Source organism: Schistocerca piceifrons, chromosome 7 (assembly GCF_021461385.2).
Source record: "Schistocerca piceifrons isolate TAMUIC-IGC-003096 chromosome 7, iqSchPice1.1, whole genome shotgun sequence".
Taxonomy (NCBI): Eukaryota; Metazoa; Arthropoda; class Insecta; order Orthoptera; family Acrididae; genus Schistocerca; species Schistocerca piceifrons.
In genome coordinates this window covers 409665548-409684230 of record NC_060144.1, presented here as the reverse complement: position 1 = coordinate 409684230, position 18683 = coordinate 409665548, and the positions used below count along the sequence as shown (strand labels likewise).

The window sequence follows — 18683 nt, the reverse complement described above, 5'->3', positions numbered from 1 at the left end:
CATTTAACACTTTCTTTCCTTGGGCTATTGGTTATAGTATTTGATAGTTATCTACAATCAATTACGAAAACTCCAAAATTAAACAAAGTGCTCTTGCATCATCAAGAAGTAGTGTGTTTAGTAAATAATGACAGCTACAAGGAAGTTTTAAGTATTGGAAAGCATGCAGATACAAGACACAAGATTTTATTTCTATCTGATAGTCATGGATGACCATGTGCTAGTTTATTAAATCAGACACTTCCACCAAGATATTTTGTGACATCCGTTCTCAAGACAAAAGCACAGTTGAAATATGTTGTTGATAACCTTGAAGAAAAGGTAAAGGACTTCAGTAAATCTGACTGTGTTATTGTTCTGGCTGGAACAAATGATACAGAATCAGATAACAAGGATTACCAATGCACTGTGAACATGCTACTCACAAAATATACGAACACTAAAGAGATTCTGTGTATGTTACCCTATAGATTTGACAGGGTGGACTGGAATGAAAAAATATACAAAATGAACTCATTCTTGATGGAATATATTGCCCAGTACAGTCATGCTAAGGTACTGGATGTAAATCTGTTTTTAAGGAGGACTGATTATACATAGCATGGGCTACATTTGGTGTTGAAAGGGAAGGAAAAACTATGCAGGAATCTCCATTATTCAGCCATGATTCAGCCCACCACACCATCACTGATCTCTGTTAACTGCTTGCAAAAGACAGATCAGCCGCTCAACGAAACCGTATGCTCGCAATATGGGAAAATAACAGAAGACGAAACCAAAAAATTAAGAGTAAATATGCATCCTATGGAACGAACAAGTGACAAGGAAGCAACACAGTATACGAAAATGACAGAAGAAGAAACTAAAAAGTTAACAGTAAATATGCCTTCAGCGGAATGAACAAATGGCAGGGAACCAGCATAGAAGACAATATCCCCATGTAAAAAGACTGAGGAGGAAGCCATACGAGAGTGGACAGAAGTTAAAAACAACAGATCATGATCAAGCACCAGGCAGAAGTTAGCACCCAAACAACATATGAACAATTTTTTATGGCCAAATCCTCTGCAGAAGAAAAAAAAAACCAAGAAGAAGTCCAGGACCCCCAGGAGGTACAAAGCAGGTCAGAAACGAAAAGACTGGAGCCTACTCTTCAAAGAACTAACCAGGCAAGAAACATACCTCTCATAGAATCTATATCATAATGTACAGGGCATAACAAGTAAGCTAAATGAGATAGAGGTCCATTTGAATGGTTCATTGAAGGAGATTTTTTATCTTGTGTATAATTGAACATTGGCTGCAAGAAATAAAAAAAATGTGCAATTGGGATTTTAGACCTCCATTTGGTGAACAGCTTTTGCAGGGAAACATCCAGAGGGGGTGGAACATGTATATATGTAAGAACAGGTATTAAATAAAAGGAAATTAGGTTTTAAAAAGTCTGCTGTATTGAAAAAGATTTTGAATATTGTTTATGTGAACTAATATATAGTAAAAGATACCTGTCCTTTTTTCCCCCTAAGGTAAGTCTTTCCGCTCCCAGGATTGGAATGACTCCTTACCCTCTCCCTTAAAACCCACTTCCTTTCATCTTCCCCTCTCCTTCCCTCTTTCCTGATGAGGCAACAGTTTGTTGCGAAAGCTTGAATTTTGTGTGTATGTTTGTGTTTGTTTGTGTGTCTATTGACCTGCCAGCGCTTTCGTTCGGTAAGTCACCTCATCTTTGTTTTTATATATAATATATAGTAAAATTATAATTGCATGTATATATAGGTCCCCATCTGACAATTTTGAACTGCTCTCTGAAAATTTGTAAAATCTTTTGAACTATCTAAATAGTCAGTCAAAATACATAATTGTGGCTGGAGATTTCAATATTAATTTCAAGGACAACTGTAAAAAAGGGCAAAAACTTGTTAATCTACAAAAAACATACAATATGGACATATGTGTAGAAGATATCACCAGATATGGCAGCAAAAGTGAAAGTACTATAGACCAAATATTAACTGACAAATCAAAATGTGGCTTTAAATCTGAGGTACTGGATACAGGTTTCTCTTATCATCAAGCAGTTAAATTGACTTTAGAGAAATCTCATGAGAAAAGTGACAACAGGAGATATATTGAGAGATGATTGATTAATTAATTAAAGTCTTTAATCTAATGTTAAAAAATGCAAACTGGGACTTAGAAAGCAATAGTTCTGTAGATATAAAATTCAACAAGTTCTTGTCAAATTATAAATGCTGCTGGGATATTTCAGTCCCTCTGAAGAGAATGAAAATAAATAAAAAATCAAATTCATGGAAAACAAGTGAAATCAAAGAGTCATCAGAAAGTCTTAGAATGCAATATAAGTATGCAAAGCAAAATACTACCTTGAAACCATATGTCAAGTGTTATAGGAAAAAGCACAGGGTAGCTATAGTTGCAGTAAAAAGGAAGCACAATGATTCACATATCAGAAAGGGTAACAACAAAATGAAATCTACGTGGAAAGTTATTAATAATCATACAGGCAAACATGAAAATGCAAGTAATGAAGTCACCGTAGAACACGGAAATGAAATTGTTGATGATCCACTTGTAATAGCTAATATATTTAATGATCATTATATTAATGTAGCCCTAAATCTGATCACCACTAAATATAATCCAAAGATGAAGGTAAAAACTCCAATAAATGGTAGGACAATGTACCTATATCCCATAACACCCAAAGAAGTACAAACAGTTATCAGCAAACTAAAGAGTAAAATGACCTGCAGATTTCATGGTATCCCTGACAAAATTGTTAAATATAGTACTGATAATATTGTCGCTCAACTTGTGGACATAATCAATGACTTCTTTTAAACTGGTGTGTTTCCAAGTACACTTTAGCAGTCAACAGTAATACCAGTTTATAAAATTAGTGACAAGTTTGACATTAAAAATTTCAGACCACTATCATTATTATCTGTATTTTCGAAAATAATTGAAAGAATAATTATGACAGACTTCCTAAACAAAAATAAAATTCTTGCAAATGCACAGAATGCTTTCAGAAAATGCAAATCTAACAAACAGCTCTTTTCAGTTTCCTACAACTGGTTTACAAAGCTATGGAGGACAAGGGACTGATGTATGGGTTGTTTTTGTACCTTTCCAAAGCATTCAATCTTATAAATAATAATCTACTGCTGTTAAAACTGTATAATTATGCTGTCTGTGGTCTTTCCTATGAGTGGTTCAAATCATATTTAACTGATAGGAAACAAAGAGTACAAATTTCTAAGGATGGAAATGTGTACCACTCTGAATATAAAAAAGTTAATTATGGGCTGCCCCAGGGTACGTTATTTGGATCATTGTTATTCTTGATTTTCATTAATGACCTACTCAACAGTTTTCAACATCTGATACCAAATTATTTGCTGATGATCCCAGCTTCATTATAAAAGGGAAGAACGATTATGAGATGCAGCAAAAAATCGACAAAACAGCTGAAGTGGCAGAAAAATGATTTAAAGATAACTGTCTAGTTGTCAATGACAAGAAAACTGTATGTATGAACATCAACCATATAAGGAACAAAAGTAGGACCAATGTAAAATTCACATTATCAAATAGCCAAATTCAGCAAAAGAACCACATAAAATTTTTAGGTTTATGGTTGGATGAGCATCTAAGATGGGAAAAACATATAGAAATGCTTAACAAAAAAAAAAAATTAAGCAAGTACTGTTACATATTAAAAGTGCTTAAAGATTGCTGCAATACTGAAACAGTGTTAAGTGCTTATTATGCACACATGCATAGTCTACTGAAGTATGGAATAGTGTTCGGGGGAAATACCTCTTTTGCAAAGCAGTCTTTTAAGCTCCGAAAGAAAGCTGGAAGATTAATAAGTGATGTTGCTTGCAGAGCACCATGTAGATATCTTTAACGAATTAAAAATCATGACTTTACCATCTATATTTATATTTGAAAGCAAATGCTTCATTAAAAACCATCAAGTTTCAGCTCTGAATAGTGAGATTCACACTTATCAAACAAGGAACAGGGATGATTATCATAGGGGTGTGCACAGAAAATCAATATATCAGGAAAGTGCTGTTTACAAACCAAAAATTCTGTACAGTGCATTGCCAGATAGCATAAAAAAATACCAAACAGTTATACATTCAGAAAAGAACTAAAAAACCTACTAATAAACAACAGCTTCTACAGAATTAACAAATACCTGGAATTTTGCTCAAATCTGTAGGTCTTCCTCAAAATCTCTAAACGAAAATTCGTAATTATCAAGCATTCCTAGATAAAAGCAAACTTCTTTCATCAATGTATGTACGTAATTATGCACCTAGCTTTTGTGCTGTATGTTATTATGCCTAGTTAACCAAAGTACTGGTATTTCATAGTTTATTAAAATCGACCAAGGGGTTTCGTAAGCTTTTATTCTATCTGTATGTGCATAAGCAGAATAATATTTTTGTTATAAAGATGTGTTGAACCCAATGATAAGATTTTGTACATGATGTAAATATGTAATATTTTATAGTGTTCTGTACTTTTTTAAGTCCAATATCATGAATGTGATAATACGGGTGCTTAATAAGTAAATAATAAAATTACTACCTGAGGGGGACTGATGACCTCAGAAGTTAAGTCCCATAGTGCTCAGAGCCATTTAAACCATTTACTAACCGAGATGAAGCCTCTACCATATAAAAATGACATGGACAGGAGTGGACTAAAAATGAAATTTGGCTTCATGAATAATAAGGAAAATAATGTGTTGTAAAGCAATAAAAAACACAAAAAAGAAGCAAAGCATAAAAGAATATGAAAGGAGGCCAAGAATGATGTGGAACAATTAAGGAAGGTCTGTGAAGGCAAAGCAGATGAGCTGATACGAACGGAAAGGTAAAGGTAAGATTACGATGACATAACACATTTTACAGTGATCAGAAAATTTACTACCACTGTTATAAATTTCCTACAAATTTGAAGTAATCAATTATTTTTTGAACAACTGCACGTGGCTTTAACGATATGAGATTAATTTTTATTCATGTCCTACTATATCAGAATTAATTTAATAGACAAATAAGAGCATTTTTTCTCTTTCCCCACTTCATACACTAACAGTGTAAGTATACATTATTGCTTTTTCCTCAAGAGACTTTCTCATCATAGCATAAAATAGAACATGCTAGCTTGCTAAACACTGAAGTGATCCAGATCCGTACTGAAACTACACACCAAACTAATGATGGATGGGTGGTCTGGGTGAACCCAACATGAGTGTTTTGTTGCTTATTTTGTCGGAAGCTGATCACCATCTATAAACCATCTCAGGTTGCCCAGGTGTAATATCTTTGTTTGTCCAGGTACAATTCTTCATTTTTGACTTAGTGCCATTACATTCTTCTTCATTTCCAATAGAATAGAATAGAATATTATTATTCACCTTTCAATATTTTTTATACAATTGGCTTCGTCAAAGTTGAAAATGGAATACAGTTAAGCACAATAAACACTTACATACACAGAATTATTTAGCTTATTTAAGAATTGAAAACATTTCTTTATCACTTATTAAAAGCTTATATTATAATGAGTATTTCCTAGGATTTCTTCAATTGTATAGAATTCACTGCATTTTAACCAATTTTGCAATACACTCTTGAATTTATAAAATGGGGCTGTACGAGCTGAGTATGGTAACTTATTAAAAAATTTTATGCCCAAATGTTTATAGTTATTATGGACAACAGCCAGCCTCGAGAAAGGAAAATCCAACAAGTGACTATTTCTGGTATTGTGTGTGTGTACATCAATCTCGTGCTGAATTTGTCCAGATTTTCTTCAGCATACATTAAACAGTTATATATGTACATGCTAGGTACTGTCATTACACTGAGATATTTAAAGTGGTTTCTGCAGGAATCTCTGGGTGCTAATCCTAGTATACATTTGATGGCCTTCTTTTGCCATCTGAAAATACATTTAGCCTGTGAGGAATTACCCCATATGTACATGCTAGGTACTGTCATTACACTGAGATATTTAAAGTGGTTTCTGCAGGAATCTCTGGGTGCTAATCCTAATATACATTTGATGGCCTTCTCTTGCCATCTGAAAATACATTTAGCCTGTGAGGAATTACTCCAGAGCAAAATTCCATACTCCAGATGGGAATGAAAGAAAGCAAAATATGAGTGAAGTAATAGCTGTTTGTTCACACTGTTTCTCAATATGTAAAGAAAAAAAAGTACATTGGCTAGTTTGCTGCACAGGTGATTTGTGTGTTCTCCCCAGGAGAGTTTTTGGTCTATGTGCAATCCAAGTAGTTTCACTGCTTTATTTTTACTTTTTGTAGCTTTTAGATTAAAAATTATTTCTTCTGTTTTTGTATTGTTTATGCGCAGTTGATTGGCCTGACACCAGTGACTAGTCATTTGCATTATTTCTCTTTTGTTATCCAGCACAGTTTGTAAATTATCACTTGAGGTTATTAGCGTTATATCATCAGTCTACAGTATATTCTTAGATTAGATTAGATTAGATTAGATTAGATTAGATTAATACTAGTTCCATGGATCATGAATACGATATTTCGTAATGATGTGGAACGAGTCGAATTTTCCAATACATGACATAATTAGGTTAATTTAACAACATACTTAAGTTAATATAACAACTTTATTTTTTTGTGTTTTTTTGTTTTCTTTATTATTTATATTTTTATTTTTTTTTAATATTTTTGTTTTTTTTCTTTTTTTTCTTAATTTATATCTAAAAATTCCTCTATGGAGTAGAAGGAGTTGTCATTCAGAAACTCTTTTTATTTCTTCTTAAATACTTGTTGGTTATCTGTCAGACTTTTGATACTATTTGGTAAGTCACCAAAGACTTTAGTGCCAGTATAATTCACCCCTTTCTGTGCCAAAGTTAGGTTTAATCTTGAATAGTGAAGATCGTCCTTTCTCCTAGTATTGTAGTTATGCACACTGCTATTACTTTTGAATTGGGTTTGGTTGTTAATAACAAATTTCATAAGAGAGTATATATACTGAGAAGCTACTGTGAATATCCCTAGATCCTTAAATAAATGTCTGCAGGATGATCTTGGGTGGACTCCAGCTATTATTCTGATTACACGCTTTTGTGCAATAAATACTTTATTCCTCAGTGATGAATAACCCCAAAATATGATGCCATATGAAAGCAATGAGTGAAAATAGGCGTAGCAAGCTAATTTACTAAGATGTTTATCACCAAAATTTGCAATGACCCTTATTGCATAAGTAGCTGAACTCAAACGTTTCAGCAGATCATCAATGTGTTTCTTCCAATTTAATCTCTCATCAATGGACATACCTAAAAATTTGGAATATTCTACCTTAGCTATATGCTTCTGATTAAGGTCTATATTTATTAATGGCGTCATACCATTCACTGTACGGAACTGTATGTACTGTGTCTTATCAAAATTCAGTGAGAGTCCGTTTACAAGGAACCACTTAGTAATTTTCTGAAAGACAGTATTGACAATTTCATCAGTTAATTCTTGTTTCTCAGGTGTGATTACTATACTTGTATCATCAGCGAAGAGAACTAACTTTGCCTCTTCATGAATATAGAATGGCAAGTCATTAACATATAATAAGAACAACAAAGGACCCAAGACTGACCCTTGTGGAACCCCATTCTTGATAGTTCCCCAGTTTGAGGAATGTGCTGATCTTTGCATGTTACGAGAACTACTTATTTCAACTTTCTGCACTCTTCCAGTTAGGTACGAATTAAACCATTTGTGCACTGTCCCACTCATGCCACAATACTTGAGCTTGTCTAGCAGAATTTCATGATTTACACAATCAAAAGCCTTTGAGAGATCACAAAAAATCCCAATGGGTGGTGTTCGGTTATTCAGATCATTCAAAATTTGACTGGTGAAAGCATATATGGCATTTTCTGTTGAAAAACCTTTCTGGAAACCAAACTGACATTTTGTTAGTACTTCATTTTTACAGATATGTGAAGCTACTCTTGAATACATTACTTTCTCAAAAATTTTGGATAAAGCTGTTCGAAGGGAGATTGGACGGTAATTGTTGACATCAGATCTATCCCCCTTTTTATGCAAAGGTATAACAATAGCATATTTCAGTCTATCAGGGAAAATGCCCTGTTCCAGAGAGCTATTACACAGGTGGCTGAGAATCTTACTTATCTGTTGAGAACAAGCTTTTAGTATTTTGCTGGAAATGCCATCAATTCCATGTGAGTTTTTGCTTTTAAGCAAGTTTATTATTTTCCTAATTTCAGAGGGAGAAGTGGGTGAGATTTCAATTGTATCAAATTGCATAGGTATGGCCTCTTCCATTAACAGCCTAGCATCTTCTAATGAACACCTGGATCCTACTATATCCACAACATTTAGAAAATGATTATTAAAAATATTTTCAACTTCTGACTTTTTGTTCGTAAAGTTTTCATTCAATTTGATGGTAATACTGTCTTCCTCTGCTCTTGGTTGACCTGTTTCTCTTTTAATAATATTCCAAATTGTTTTAATTTTATTATCAGAGTTGCTGATTTCAGACATGATACACATACTCCCGGATTTTTTAATAACTTTTCTTAATATAACACAGTAGTTTTTATAATTTTTGATAGTTTCTGGGTCACTACTCTTTCTTGCTGTCAGATACATTTCCCTTTTCCGGTTACAAGATATTTTTATGCCCTTAGTAAGCCATTGTTTGTTACAAGGTTTCTTACGAGTATATTTAACTATTTTCTTGGGGAAGCAGTTTTCAAATGCATTTACAAAAATGTCATGAAATAAATTATATTTTAAATTGGCATCAGGTTCACGGTACACCTCATCCCAGTCTAACTGCTGTAGGCTTTCCCTGAAATTTGCAATTGTTAAATCGTTGACTGAACGTACTACTTTGGAGGACTGTTTAGTATTGCTGAATGGAACTATGTCATATATTGTAACTAGCTGTGCACCATGATCAGAAAGACCATTCTCAACAGGCTGAGCATTTATCTGGTTAAACTTATCTTGGTCTATAAAGAAGTTATCTATCAGTGAGCTGCTATCCTTTACCACCCGAGTAGGAAAATCAATAACGGGTGTCAAATTGAAAGAACCGAGTAATACTTCAAGGTCATTTTTCCTATTACCCTCTTTCAGAGAATCTACATTGAAGTCCCCACAAATAATAATTTGCTTCCCCCTGTCTGACAGATAGCACAACAAGGAGTCCAAATTTTTCAGAAATAGATGAAAATTTCCTGATGGGGACCTATATACAGTTACAATTATAAATGTGCCTTTATTTAATTTAAGCTCACAGGCACATGCTTCTATATGTTTCTCTTCACAAAGCTTTTTTGTTTCTATACTTTTTGCACAATGATAATTTTTGACATATATGGCAACTCCTCCTTTCTCCATATTTTCTCTCATTACATGTGCAGAGAGCTTATAACCACTTACATTTACCTTATCCATATCAGTAACAATGTGATGCTCAGACAGGCATAGTATATCTATTTCATTCTCAGCTTCTAAATCTTCTAAACAAACCAGAAGCTCATCTACTTTATTCTTTAAACTCCCAATATTTTGATGAAATATACTTACATTATTTTTAATTATACTTTTATGAGAACCTTTCCTTATTCTAACATTTGCAGTACTCTCCTGTCTGAGTTTCTCATTGTGCTTAGGCCTAGTTCCTACACCGGTGGTCACATGGTGTTCAGAGAGGTAGATTATGTCAATTGGGTTGGGTGACTAATTCATCAATGCAATTACCTAGGACTGAGATACAACATGGTGGAGATAAAATTTCTGGTGATTGGTGAAAATTTATAATTGATAGCTGTGATTGGTGATCCAATGTGCTAGAATTGTGCTGTTTAATTTCTTTCCTAAACTGAAGATTTGTTTCAATCCTGACCTCCCGTAGAACTTGACATCTTTCTGTCTTACCTATCCTAAAAAAGGTGCTGCTCCAACACCTGTAACCACTGGTATTTTACCATTCATGGCAGTGCCTCCCCCCCTTAAATTTCCTGCTATTACCCCAGCCAGTTTCCCCTTCCCTTTCCTGATGAGATGTAGGCCGTGCCTGGTATAGTCCCACCTACTGAGATAATCAACAGGAACCACACCAATATGAGCCCCCACACCCGACCCAAGCAGCCGTTCCAACTCCAAATTAACTCTCCCAACAGAAGAGTTCAAATGAGGCTGGTCATGGCGTCTCAGGACAGATACAAATTCAACATTGGTGTGTCTCGATGCCGACGCAATCTTTACCAGGTCACACTCTATACTGTACCCAGGATCTCTGTCGATGCTGTTCCCTGGCCCTCCCACAATAACCACGGTGTCTTCCCTGGCAAATCCTTTGCAGAGTGAACCTAAATCCTCTGTCACCTGATCCAGACTAGCACTTGGTTTGAAAAAATTTGTGACCTGGTATTCTGGTCCTAATTCCTCCTGCAGAAGTTGGCCTACACCTCTGGCATGAGAACTTACATGGTATATAATACAAGAAATTGTTAATATAGACAATGAACAGGAAAGGCCCAAGAACCGAGCCTTGGGGTATTGCTCTTTTTATAGGGAGTCTTGCTGATCTCTGTTTATTTGCATATACAAGCTGTAACCTATTGCTTATATAAGATTTGAATAAGGTGAGTGGTTTATCTTCAATGCCACAGTATTCTAACTATTTACTGATTATGTCATGAGACACTGAATCAAATGCTTTGCTTAAATCAATAAGTGTTCCAGATATATGCAGCCTCTTTTCATATGCTTCATATACATTGTTCACCAAAGCTTCAATTGCTTTTACAGTTGATAGGTTAGATCTGAATCTGAATTGCTGTTCATTTCATAATTTGTTGCTTTCAAAATAGCTGTATAGCTGCATATGCATGCAATTTTCTATTACTTTGGATATGATTGGTACTATTGATATGGGTCTGTAGTTGTTTGGGAGGTTTTTATCACCTTTTTTATACATAGGTTGTGTAACTGTGAACTTAAGACATTCTGGAAGTATTCCTTCATCTAGTACTCTGTTTGACAGTGAGAGAAGTGGCATTTTGATTTCCTTTGCTATATGTTTATGATGAAATTACTGAGTCCATAATAGTCTTCTGTTCTGGAATTGCTTAGTTTGTTTATTGATTTGCAAATGTCATTTAGGGTGATAGGGGTCCAAGTAAATTTCTCACTAGTCTGTTTTGTATGGATGAGTAGTGCTTCTGCATCTATGGTAGAATTATTGAGTGGAGTGGTAGTGGCGCTATTTACAAAACAATCATTGAGTGTATCATGGTCTATAGGGATGTTGTTTTCTTTACTGATGTTATTAATTTCCTGTTTTATGACATTCCAGGCAGCTTTACATGTATTTTTGGAATTCAAAATGTATTCATCATTTGCATTGCACTTAACCCCTTTTATTTCTGATTTGTAAAATTTTCTCATATTTATGTAATTTGCCTTGTCTTGGTCACTTTTATTACACTTATCCTTCAGAATTAGAAGTAGTATCCTAAATTTGTTAAGTTTTGGAGAGTACCACTTGTTAGTAGGACATTGCTTATGTGTATTATTAGGATGTTGTCTTTTTGTTACAGTGGGGCACATTTTTTCTACAACGTGCTTAATTTCTGTGAGGAAAATAATAAAGCATTTATCAGTTGCCTTATTATTGTTAATTTTATGAGACCAATCAATTTCCTGTAACTCATTAATCATGTTGTTAACATTGGATTCTCCTAGAAGTCTATGTGTCACTTGTCTTTCTTTAGTGTTGAGTTTTGAATTTTCTATTCGAAGCCATAGTCCTGCATGATCTGATATTCCTAATTCTATTACATCACATTCAAGAGTATCATTATATACATTACTAATTATGTTATCAAGATATGCATTCTGTCTGGTGGGCTTTTCATTAAGACAATAGTAGTTCAATGACTTCAAAGAATTAACCATATAGATAACATTTTGCTTCTTTGCCCTTATATCTATGTTAATATCACCTACAATTATAATTTTATGTTGTTTATATTTGGACACTGCAAAATTAGTGTGTTAATTTTTTCTATAAATATTATTTCATCAGATCTTGGAGTTCGATTAACTGACACAACTACATACCGGCTACTTCAAATATGCCTTCAAGGCACATTTTGCTAAGGTCTGCTACTGAATAATCTAAATCTAATTTGCTTTTAAAGTAGATTGAGACTCTATGTTAACGTGCAACAACTGACAGTGGCTACACGTAGAACAACGGAGGCATTGATACCTATGGGGAGATGTAACTTTGCATCTAGACTGAGATGCTGCAGAAATTAAGATCTGTAACAAGAAGAACCATGAAACTATACTACAACAGTATGACCCGAGAAGAAAGAGTCTGAAGGTTGCATAGATACCGGTATTTTAAAGAATGTTTTAAGGAAGAGTTATGCAAACAAAATTGGTACCATGGAAGCAATTTGTGGAGCCTAACTTAGAAATCAATATCGGTGGAGTACTATATAATACAGTTTGTGAGGAAATATGATTACCAGCAGTCTTACTCATGCTCAAAACGAATAATGGGATGGTAGCAGAAAGCTGGGAACAGTCACCTACTTACCTAGTTCCTTGAGTGAATTGTACAATGAGTGGCTCTTGCAAGGAAGGGCCCTTGACCTGTGGAAGAATGCTGAAGTGATAAAGGGTCCATTGATGCCAGAATCCTACAGATCAATTTGTCTTTTGAATGTTCTTGACAAGATATTTGAAAAACTATTATGCAACAAATTAAAATATCATGGGATGAGCCCTCACCAGTCTGGATTAAGAAGAGACATATCAACTGAAGATGCAATTTATAAGGTGATTCTGCTAGCAACAGATACTCATTCTGCATACACTCTAGTGACGGTTGATATAGCTGCTACTTTTGATAACCTATGGTGGCCATCTTTCCTTGGTTACCTTAGGCAGTTAGAATATAATGTGGCGCACCACGAACTTGAGGGCTGGTGTTGAATCCATTAGCACCTCACAAAGCAAAGTACCTCCTGCTAAAATCATCTTACTCAATTCACTGCAGTTGTTGCATATTTCTATGCTACATATAGCCTTGCATGAGGCAAAATGCATGAGTTTTGTGCTGCCGTACAGGTAAGTGATGTAGCCTGCAATAAAACTCAGTTTAGTTCAGGAAACTTGTTTAATACATGTATTAGCGTGTTTTTCAAGTTTACAATTAAACATTTCACTTCTCTTTGTGTATTACTCCTGAAAAATTTAAAGGAACATAAAGTCGAGTTACGACTGTATTTTTGCATACATTGTAGCACAGTAAAACTTAGAGGCACTCATTTAATTGTTCTTTTCCATTCCAGCAAGTTAAGAAAAGCATATCTCTTTGTCGTTTAACTCTTTATTTTTCAAAACACAGCATAAATTTTAAGTTCCGGTATCTGGAAACTTTGCACATACAGTAGCAGCTTTGTTTACATACAATTGCGACTAGGCCTAATTTTTGTAAACGTATTTTTCTTCCTTTTTTCGGTAATATAACTTATTGTCACTAAAGTAAGTTTGTTTACATATGATTGAGACTAGACCTAAACTTTCATAAATGTCTTTTCTTCTTTTTCAGTAATTTAATTTGACTTATTCTCAGTAAAGTAAGATTTTTACCATGAGTGAAAAGTGCCTGACATGCCGTAGAATTGTCAGCTCTGGGGTTTGGTGTGATGGCTGCAGTAGTTTTTCCATTGGGGTGACTGTAGCAGCATGGGAATTGGGGAAGTGGATCAGACTCATCAGTGGTTCTGTAGGATATGCAGTAGAGATAGGAAAATAGTGGAACAGGAGGGGAAAACTGCTGCCCATCAGGCACAGTTAGAGCAGGCTAGGGAAGATCTGAACACGTTAAGGAGGGAGAAGGGTAAAGAGAGGTGGGAAGTGGCAACAGATAACAGGAGAAACAGACCAAGAACTTTGTCAGACAGCTTTGTGGTGAATGTGAGGAGTAAGTTTGACCTGTTGCTTCAGTTAGAAACTGATGAGCCTCAGACAGAAGTAGGTGTAGAAGGGGCACAACAAATTTTCAGTAGAAAACTGAATAAGAATGTAGGGAAGTCAGCAAAGAGAAAGAAAGTTTTGTTGTTAGGTAGTTCACGTGCTAGAGGTGTAGGCCAAGTTTTGCAGGACCAGTTAGGATCAGAATACCATGTCACAAATTTTTTTAAACCTAGTGCTGGTCTGGGTCAGGTGACAGAGGATTTAGGTTCACTCTCTAAAGATTTTACCAAGGAAGACACCATGGTTATTGTGGGGAACTATACCATCGGGAGAGTTAGTTTGGAGTTGGAATGGCTACTTGGTGGGTCAGGTGCAGGGTCACATATTGGCTTGCTTCCTGTTGATTCTTTCAGTAGGTGGGATTATACTAGACATGACCTACACCTCAACAGGAAAGGGAGAGATAAACTGGCTGGGCTAATAGCAGGAAATGTAAGGGGGGGGGGGGGGGGGGCAGGGGCCACTGCCATGAGAGGTAGTATACCAACGGTCATAGGTGTTGGAGAAGCACCTTTTTTAGGTTGGTTGGTTTGGGGGACTAAAGGGACCAGACTGCTACGGTCATCGGTCCCCCTTTTTTAGGATACGTAGGACAGAACGAAGTCAAGTTTTGAGAGAAGTAAAGATTGAAACAAACCTTCAGTTTGAGAAAGAAATCAAACAGCATAATCCTGGCACATTGGATCAGTGAACGCAGCTGTTGGTTAAAAATTTACAGCAATCAGCAGAAATTTTATTTCCACCCGATTTCATCTCGATAAATGTGAAATGCCAATTATCTTTAGTGCATCAAAATATTCGAGGACTTAGAAGTAAAATTAATGAACTACTTATGTGCATTGATGAATCAGAGTCATCTAACCCAGTTGATATAACCTGCCTCTGGACAGCATGTCAACACTGGTATAGATATGTTAAACCTTACAGAATTTAAGTTAGCCTCTTACTTCTGTAGACAAAATATGCAGAAAGGAGGAGTTGCCACATTTGTTAAAAACAGTTTTCAATTGAAGAATATTGACATTAATAAATTTTGCTTACAGCAGCACTTAGAACCAAGTGCAACAGAGACAGAATTTCATAATATGTCCTTTATAATAGTAGCCATATACAGAGCAACTTCAGGAAATTTCAACCTGTTTATAAATGGTCTTAAAGATTTATTATCTCATCTAAAATTAAGATACAAAGAACTAGTGGATGAAGGTGATTTTAATACAGATGTCCTGAAAAACAATGTCAGTGAACAGTTACTGAAATCAGTTACATTGTCATTCAATTTAATTTCTACTGTAAATTTCCCAACTAGGGTATAAAAATGTTCTAAGACTGCCATTGATAACATCTTTACAGACAATTCTAGGCAACTAAGCCACATTACAAAACCAGTAGTAAATGGGCTATCTGACCATGACATGCAACACCTAACATTAAATTTTGAAAATTGTCAGGATAAAAAATCTATCAGAACTGAGTACAGAAGGCCAATAAAACAGTCAAAAACTGATAAATTTAGGAGATTGCTCAAAGAAATTAATTGTATGGATGTTTACAGCATCCAAGACACAAATGGAAAATACAAAACATTTATTAATAAAGTTAGCACCTTATTTGAAAATTGTTTTCCCCTGAAGGTAACTCAAATTAAGCAGAAGTCTAATAAGAAACCATGGATCACACAAGGGATAAAGATATCATGTGAGACAAAAAGGAAACTCTATCTGATGTGGAGGGACAATTTTGATACTAGCATTATAGCTCATTACAAAAATTACTGCAAAATATTGAAGAAGGTTATCCAGAAATCTAAACACCTGCATTATGAGAAGAAGATAAATACAACCAGCAATAAAATAATAACAGTATGAGATATAGTTAAGTCAGAGACAGGTAGGACCAGAAATGAGGAGGAACAAATAGCTCTAAAAAAAATGAAACCCTGGTGACGAACGCATGTTGTGTTGCAAACCATTTAAACAACTATTTTGTCCCTGTTACTGATAGAATGGGGTTGTCAGGTTCAGTAAATAATGCAATGGAATATCTGAGACCAGTGCACACAAGCAATCTCAGTAAAATGAAATTGACACTTACTTCACCCAAAGAAATAGGATCCATCATAAAGTCCTCAAAATAAAATCATTCTAGTGGTTATGATAACATACCAACAAAGTTAATAAAAGAGTGTTCATGTGAGCTTAGTCATATTTGTGTAATCAATCCCTTAGCACAGGAACATTCCCGGACTGGCTTAAACATGCTGGAGTCATATCTCTCCACAAGAAAGGGGACAAAGAAATGTCATCAAATTACCGGCCTATCTCACTTTTGCCAGCTTTTTCAAAAATCTTTGGAAAGGTTATGTTCAAGCATCTACTTAAGCACCTTAGTGAAAATAACATACTGTCAAAGTCACAGTTTGGGTTTCTTAAGGGTTCTGATATTGAGAAGGCTATTTACACTTACAGTGAAAATGTCCTTAATTCATTAGACAACAAATTAGAGGCAACTGGCATATTCTGTGACCTGTCAAAGGCTTTTGACTGTGTGAATCACAGCATTCTTTTAAGTAAATTAAAATATTATGGCATCACTGGTAGTGCTGCAAAGTGGTTTCAGTCATATCTTACTAATAGAAAACACAGTCATTATGTAACACTTCAGCAGTAGGCAATCAGACATCATGTGACAGGGAAGAAATTACATGTGGTGTTTCCCAAGGTTCCATACTAGGTCCACATACATTATGTATGTTAATGACCTGTCATCTGTTACATTACCAGATACCAAGTTTGTCTTATTTGCAGATGATACAAACATTGCAATAAATAGTAAATCAAATATAAATTTAGAAAGGGCAGCTAATTAAATTTTTACTGACATTTGTTAGTGGTTCATAGCCAATTCACTGTCATTAAACTTTGAAAAGACCCACTTTATGCAATTCAGAACTTCCAAGAGATTTCCTTCTAGTGTGTGCATAAAATATGACATGGAAATAGGAGAAGTTGAGAGTGTAAAATTCTTGGGATTACAACTTGATAATAAATTCACTTGGGAGCAACGTACCAACGAACTGCTAATGTGCCTAAACAAGTCTGTGTTTGCAATGCGAATGATGGCAGATATAAGAGATATAAATATAAAAAAACGCTTATTTTGCTTATTTTCACTCCATTATGTCATGTGGTATCATATTTTGGAGTAACTCCACAAAATGAGAAAAAATTTTTAGTTGGGTTGTTTGGAGAAAGAGACCAAACATCGAGGTCATCGGTCTCATCAGATTAGGGAAGAAGGGGGATGGAAGTTGGCCGTGCCCTTTCAGAAGAACCATCCCGGCATTTACCTGGAGCGATTTAGGGAAATCACGGAAAACCTAAATCAGGATGGTCGGACGCGGGATTGAACTGTCGTCCTCCCAAATGCGAGTCCAGTGAAAAATTTTTAGTGTACAAAAGTGTATAATAAGAGTAATGTGTAGTGTAAATCCAAGAACATCATGTCAAAACCTATTCAAAGAATTGGACATTCGAACCACAGCTTCTCAGTATATTTATTCCTTAATGAAGTTTGTTGTAAATAATTCATCTCTTTTTCCAACTAACTGCTTAGTACACAGTATCAATACTAGGAATAAGAACAATATACATAAAGATTAAAAATCACTTACTCTTGCCCAGAAAGGAGTCCAGTACTCAGCAACGCATATTTTCAATAAGTTACGAGCAACCATTAAGAGTTTAGTTTCAGACAAGGGACAATTTAAACATAATTTAAAAGAATTTTTGGTGACCAACTCCTTCTATTCCATCCATGAATTTCTCAATAAATGCAGTAGACCATTTTAATGGAAATTTATTATACTTTAAATTTTGACAATACTTGGTTGTAACAGCCAAGTAACTACCTACTGTGTGAATGGTGGATGTATGGAAAGCAGATGTAAGTCTTAAGTCTGTAAATAGTGGAAGTTTAATTTTAAATCTTGTACATAATTTGACTGTTCTTAACTGAGGATCATTGAAATGAAGAATTTACTTTAATTTTTGACAATACTTGGTTGTAATAGCCAAGTAACTAGCTCCTGTGTGAATGATGGATTTAATGAAAGTAGATGTAAGTATTAAACCTGTAAATACTAGAAGTTTAATTTTAATTCATGTACATAATTTTACTGTTTATTGACTGAGGATCATTAAAATTAATGAAACTCAAGTTTTCCTAATTACATTTATCTAATGTGTTTATCTGACGTGTTCCACACCCAGGAGGATCCTCTCTTTTGTGGGTCTGTGGAATGAATAATTAATCTAATCTAATCTAACTTAATCTGCTGCCAAGTTACATGTGACTGCATTCTCCTTACGATTCCTCAGCAATGTATTCTACTTGTTTTACCTCTACCTTCCCTCATCATTTAGAATTTTTTCTATCAGTCAGACGTGACTTCTCCATCAATTCTTGTCATGTTACAAGCTCTAGCCTTTACATCACATAACCATATAAAATTTTTCCTGGTTTTCATCTGTAACAGCCATTTTCTGGTAGC

At 34.9% G+C, this 18683-nt stretch overlaps 1 protein-coding gene across 1 annotated transcript in view; it reads right to left on the bottom strand.

The window, feature by feature from the left end:
* The window catches only part of LOC124805352 (putative helicase MOV-10), a 447080-nt gene that overhangs the window by 156469 nt on the left and 271928 nt on the right, over window positions 1-18683 (bottom strand). The window lies entirely within an intron of this gene.